Here is a 6,820-nt window from a genome sequence, read left to right as displayed (position 1 = left end):
TCCTCTAGTTTACCTATCAGAGAACATGTCCTTTAGATGCTTCCACACTGATCCCTTTTAAAATCTGCTCCAGTCTCTTCTCCGGGACAGAGGTCAGACTGACTGGCCTGCAGTTTCCTGGGTCATCCCTCCTCCTCTTTTGAAGAACGGGATAGCGCCTGCCCTCCTCCAGTCTTGTGGCACATCTCCTGTCCTCCAAGAGGTCTGGAAGATGATGGACAAAGGCTCTGCGAGCTCTCTAGAAAAGTTCTTTGAGCACTCTTGGGTGCACACCATCTGGCCCGGGGGATCTGTACTCACTCAGTGCAGCCAGGTGCTTCTCAACCAGGGCTATTTTTGGGCAGGAACGCACAGGAACGGAGTTCCGGCTGGCTCCCGAGTTGGCCACGCCCAGCAGGAACTCATTAGCATAATAGGCCACACCCAACAGCAGAAACTCATTAGGATTGGCTACATTAGGGGTGTGTGGCCTAACATGCAAAGGAGTTCCTGCTACAAAAAAAGGCCCTGGGTTTTGACAACAAACAAGGTAAACAGAATAAGAAGCAAATGGTGGGCGTGGCTGGATGACCACAGTTCTGGCAATGTGGGGGTGTGGCCTAATAGGCTAATGAGCGGCACAGTCAAGGGTGTGGCCTATTATGCTAATGAGTTCCTGCTGGGCTTTTTCTACAAAAAAAGCCCTGTTCTCAACTACCTCTCTGTCCATGTCAGCCACCAGCCCGGAAGCTGTGCCTTGCCTGCTACCATCTCTAGATGAGCCTGCTCTCTTCTTCAGGGGGAAAAAACTGAGGCAAAATAGGCACTGAGCCTTCCTGTTTTCTCTCTGTCCTCTGTCAAAGATTCTCAATTTTCACCTGACAGTGGGCCCATCGCCTCTTTTATCCTGCATTTGTTCCTCACATATCTGAAGAAGAGTCTCTCGTTGTAGTGAGGCCTCCCTGGCCAGCTTTAGCTCACTGTGAGCTTTTGCCTCTCTGATGGTGACCTACAGTGCCTAGCGACCTGCAGATACTTTACTTTAGAGGTATGTTCTTGCCTCCATTGCTTGAACACTTCCTTTTTCTCTTAGTTCATCCACATTGGCTTCTTGGATTCCCTGCCATGTTTCCTTCTTGTTGGAACAGCGATGGCTTGAGCTTGCAAGAGCTCTTGTTTTAGAAGAGCCCACCCTTCACTTGCTCTTTTCCCTTCCAGCAGTCTAGCCCATGGAATGGGTCTCTGAATTTATTAAAGTCTGCCCTACTGGAATATAACATACACGTGTGGTTATGAGCTTCCTTGGTCCCCCACAGCAAAAGGAATTCTAGCAGGACATGGTCACTTCCCCCTAAGGTCCCCACCACCTTCACCCCATCTACTATTTCGTGCCATCTACTATCTCAATATTAAGTCAAGTATGGCCAAGCCTTCCTGCACCATTTGATGAAGGAAGTTGTCGGCCAGACGGGTCGGGAATCTGCGCGACTGTGGATGCTTTGCAGAGTTTGTCTCCCAGCAAATATCAGGAAAGTTGAAGTCACCCATAACTACCAGGTCAGCAACTCTGGAACACTTCCCAACATCCTAGTTGTTATCGGCACCAAAGTCTGCCAGATTGTGCTCCCTCGTGCAAAGAGCAGCAAGTCCACCCTTTGGGATGCTGCCCCATTGGGCGCAGATATACCCAGAGTACGTTTCATTATGTGGCACACTGGTGGATGGTTGAGCCAGCTCAGACTGTGCATACGCCAGCTCATTCTTGTTGTAGCTTTGCACAGAGCAAACCTTGTGCCAATGGCTATTTTTTTAAATCCAAGATCAGCCGTCATGTAAATTCAAACCAGCAACTTTCAAACTTCCCATGGCCAGAACTGCCTTTAAATTCAACCTGCAGCATGGGTCCCACTTCTAACGTTTAATTTTGCCTTTACTGGGTAGTATCCAGCCACCCTGCTAAGCGTGAAGGCTTCCTCTGGAGGAAAAACGGCCAGAGGAAGGGCTTCTTGCCCCGGAGGAAGGCTCCGCGCAGAGTGGTGGGACCCCAATACAAGCCATCCTCTCTTTGGCAAGATGCCTTTCTGTGGTCCTGGCTCTCTCCTTACAAACACACCGCGCCTCTGTTCTGGCCAACCCCTTAAACCAGGAGGGCAAAATTACAGCAAGCTTCATGTAATTTTCAAGCCGCTTAAGGATTTGTGGAGAGCATAAGCTAGCTGACTAGCGCACCTGGGAAATGATCAAGTGGTACGAAGGCCCAGCAGCCCCATTCGGAGCAGGCCCCGTCTGGGTCTCTCAGTTGGACAGCGGCTCTTCCTGTTTCCAAGGGTGGATTGGTGTGGGGAGGAAGGACAGTCGGGGCTTCCCCCGTAGAGTAGAGGTGCCAGAACTGGAGACTGGACGACCCAGGGCTCTCCAATGAAGGTCAGACCCAGAGGTGGTCATTTGGTCAGAAAGTCACAACCTTTTGCCTTGAACCCTACTGGGTAGTGTAATGCGAACAGCAGCTAGAGAAAGGAGACAACATCTTCCTTTAAAGATCCTTTTAACCCTAATCCTGCCAACCTAGCAGTTCGAAAGCAAGAAATTGCAAGTAGATAAATAGGTACCACTTTGGTGGGAAAGTAACAGCGTTCCGTGAGCCTTGGTGTTTAGTCATGCCGGCCACGTGACCACGAAAATGTCTTCGGACAGCGCTGGCTCTTCGGCTCTGAAACGGAGATGAGCACCGCAACCCTAGAGTCGGACTCAATTGGCTTTCGAGCAAGGGAACCTTTACCTTTAACCCTCACAGCCAACGGCTGCAGTTTAAAGGGGCATTTGCTCTGGGGGGAACATGGGGCCACACGGGCCAAGAATCCCCAGAATTTGACTCCAACATTTGCAGGTGACAACTCCCACAAATTATAGATTGCAGCCATCTTTTAGGGGAAGCTGACTTTAGAAAGGCACTTATGGGTTTTTCATTATCAATAGGCTATAGTGATTATTTTCCTTCATGACTGGATGAGAGGGGAGAACACCCATGTGCCCTTCCCCCCCCCCGCTGTGTCCAAAGTTCTTTTCAAAGCCGTCTAGGGTTTTCGGCCTCTTAAAAAAAGCTATATGCAGAAAATGCTCTTTTTATAATTATTTATTATACAATGTATATACCTTTGAGTTAACGAAGATTATATATATATATATATTATATTATATTATATTTGGAGAAAAATATATTTCATCTTCCTTTGGTCCTTTTAAGTCATTAAAGGTAAAGGCACTTAAAATTATGTGGTTTTGATTGCTTGAGTAGTTTTATTGTGGAATGACTGCGGTGTGTGTGTCACCAAGTATGCAAAGACCGGCCTATAGCAAACCTGAGAAAACTGCAGTGACGAGTTTAAAAAGGAGCAGAGGCGATTCATATGGACATGTTGGTGCCATTCTTTTTCATGTTCAGATCAATGAATTGTAAAAGCCTACAGCAGAGAAGCTAAAAATCTGTGATTAAATAATAATGATAAAATGAATGACATGATTCACGAATACACACCAATTGTTGCAGGAAACATTAACAGTGCGGTGGCAGTGTCTTCAGATCCCCTTAATCCAAAAGCACTCCTGGGGTGGGCCCATAGCTGTAGTGGGGCATCTCAGGGCACGGCCCCCCGACTTACTGCCAAAGCCCCCTGATTTCCCATCCCGCCCAGCCCCCCCCCCCCCGACAGCAAGAGGGAGAGAACAGAGTCCTTGCGTTTGTTCTGTATTTGGCTCAAAGGTCTGTGGGCTGACAAACGGTTTGGGAACGCAGGATGCACCATTTATTCTGGCTAAAGAGAGAAGAAGAGATTGGATTTATACCCCGCCCTTCACTACCTGAAGGAGTCTCAGAGCGGCTTACAAACTCCTTTCCCTTCCCCTCCCCACAACAGACACCCAGTGAGGTAGAAGAAGAGAAGAGACTGGATTTATACCCCGCCCTTCACTACCCAAAGGAGTCTCAGAGCGGCTTACAAACTACTTTCCCTTCCCCTCCCCACCACAGACACCCTGTGAAGTAGGCGGGGCTGAGAGAGCTCTGACAGAAACGGCTTCCCCCCCCCCCCAAGAACAGCTGTTGTCAGAACTATGGCTTGCCCAAGGTCATCTAGCCAGGTGCAAACCCGGTTCTCCCAGATGAGAGTCCGCGCACTGAACCACTACACCAAACTGAAGTGTGTGTGTGTGTGCACCCCACAAATAAAAAAAATTGCATAACGGGTGCCCCATGTTGGTAATAGGGGGAAGAGATGGCAGATCGGCCCAGCCACAAACCAAAAAATCCTCGCTACGGCCCCTGTCTTGGGGACTCCTGACTCTGAATTGACCACCTCACAGCTGGAAACAGGGACTCAGCCAGGCAAGCTCCAGGAGACGGTGCGTATCAGAGTCCTGTTCGAGTATGGCGACCTGAGCAACTGGGAGACGGCGGAAGGCTTCTGGGCTGCATAAGCTGAGTACAGGTGCTCAGAGACAGACCAATGGAGTGATACCTTTTCCCTGGAACGCTTCACTCTCCATCTTCTCCAGCTACAGACAGCAGAAGACACTGAGCCACAAGACGTCCCCTGCAGGTTCAGAATGTGTCCGGCCAGCCATGGACCCTCACTCGAGTGTTAACGCCCTGTCACTTGTGCCTTGCCGTTTGGGGTTATCCTCCCACACCCCTCCTGCTCCACCAGTGCATTTGGCAAAGGAAAATCTTGACTCTGCAACGTTGTCGTGACGTCTACTAAATCTCCACAGTGCTGCCGCATCGCTGGTCATGCAGGTTTCCAAAATAAGTTGTGCCACTCAATTGTCTGTCAAACGCAGTTCATGAATCGTAAGCAGATTTAAGTTATCTGTGCCTTTTATTGCATCCATCGGTTTGCATTTTAACCATACAAACAATCAATATATATATATAATCTGTGTGTTTTTCTTCTCTCTCAATATAGCTTTGGACAAAAACCACGATAAAAATGTTTACATAATCTGACCAAAGACTTTTAAGTTAAACACAAGTGTTTTGCTTTCACTGAAAGAGGAACAACGGGGAAACAGAAAAATGGGGAGGGGTGTGTGAAGGGTTCAGCTGAAAGCAGCCCAAACCACACAACGTAATATCAAGGGGATCTTGCAGGTCCCCTTGGGGTTCACAACAGCCTTAAACCCTCCCTTCCCCCCCACGGGGGAAATCCAAAAGAACGAAAGTCGCTACCCACATAAGAAGAAATCCAGTGAGTTGTGATTTAAGCACACTGCTGCAGCATCTAACACAACAGGTTGCCTTTTTCTGCACCAGGGCCGGAGAGGAGGAAACTTGCATTTTTGTCTGCCCAGTCCAGCAGCTTGGGAAAGGGAAGCCATGCTGGTCATACAGGAAGAGATGGCAGATCGGCCCGGCCACTCACATTGGGGAAGGAGATGCTGAGGGCCATGCGACACTTTGGACTGTTCCGCAGAGAGAGAGGCAAAGAGCTTACCTAGATACAACACTTCCCAGTGGGAGCCACTCGGTTCCTGATAGCCTCTCCATGGGCCGATATGGTTTACACATTTCTACCGTGTGAATCCCATTTCCCACCTTACTGTTAGCAGCGCAGAGTGCAGGAAAACTTCCTTCAGCAAAGCACGAGATTCAGGCCGTGCTTTCCGCCAGATGACGGTGCTGATGGGGAACTACTGACAGCGACTGGGGCAACATTTAGACTAGCTGTAAACACAGGGCAGGCAGGAGGCCTCTCTCACAATATAGGACATTGTTCAGGCAAGCTGTTTCGGGGCTTGCTTAGGAGGAACACACTGGGCATGCCCAGGAAGCTGCGTGGTGGTTCAGTGCACAACACAAACCACAGAAAGTATCCCTGCAAAAGAACAAATGGCGCTTTCCCACTCGGGACTCTGCCACGGTGAAAAGCCAGAGAGATGAACTGCAGTGCTTAGCGGGTCCCTAGTGGCCATTTGGGCTGGGGGCGGAGGGCAGCTGAGACGAGCAGATTCACCAGGCCCCTAAGGACAGCGGAAGCTGTACCCCTGGAACACATGCTGGTGGGGAACACAACTGTACCAATGTCGGATTCTAGCAGGTAGAGAGCCGTGGGCAGAAAAACAGAAGAATGTCTTCGAAGTTTTACAGGATTATTAAGAAGTCTGCCAGTAGAGGCAGGTTCAAGCTCTCCGACCGGTGACAAACTGAAACGGAAGCAGCCTCCAGTGGGCAAACTGGGCAGGAGAGATATCGCCCGCGGCACCCCTCCTCTTGTCTCGAATCCATGCGGAAAACGCACTTTGGGTAGTCTCACCCAAATATTCGGGTAGGACCGAACGCTTCGGTTATCATGGTCTGGGCAGCAGGTCTGAAGCTCCCCTACGGCACAGGTCTACGAGGAACGTACTAGTCCATGAAAGGAGGGATGCTGTGGGTATTGAGGATTACCGAGGGGGGGGGGGATTACAACTCTACAACTGTGGAGTGCTTTGCACACTGCATGGGTGGAGTTACAAAGGAGGAGGACTTCCTGTGATGGGGGGGAGGACTTTGTGACAACACATGAAGGGAGCCACTGCCGGCTCCAGCAGTGGCGGCTATAGGGGTGCGGTACATGCAGGCCGGTTGTCCTTCCTCTTCTCCCCCACCCCATGTGCCAAGTCAGAGCACGTGTATGTGGTGCCGCAGGCCGCAAAGTACAAAAGCACAATTACTGGAGCAGAGACTCAATTTGCCACAAGACACCAGGATATTCAAGACAACAGAGACTGAAGAGAGCACCGTTTGGCCATGTCCCACATGCAAAAAGGCCGGGGGGGGGGGGGGGGCAAACTTTGGCGGGGGGCG

The sequence above is a fragment of the Gekko japonicus genome, unplaced genomic scaffold, assembly GCF_001447785.1.
Source record: "Gekko japonicus isolate JY-2015 unplaced genomic scaffold, Gekko_japonicus_V1.1 scaffold776, whole genome shotgun sequence".
NCBI classification, from domain to species: domain Eukaryota; kingdom Metazoa; phylum Chordata; class Lepidosauria; order Squamata; family Gekkonidae; genus Gekko; species Gekko japonicus.
Note: the sequence above shows the minus strand (reverse complement) of the source record.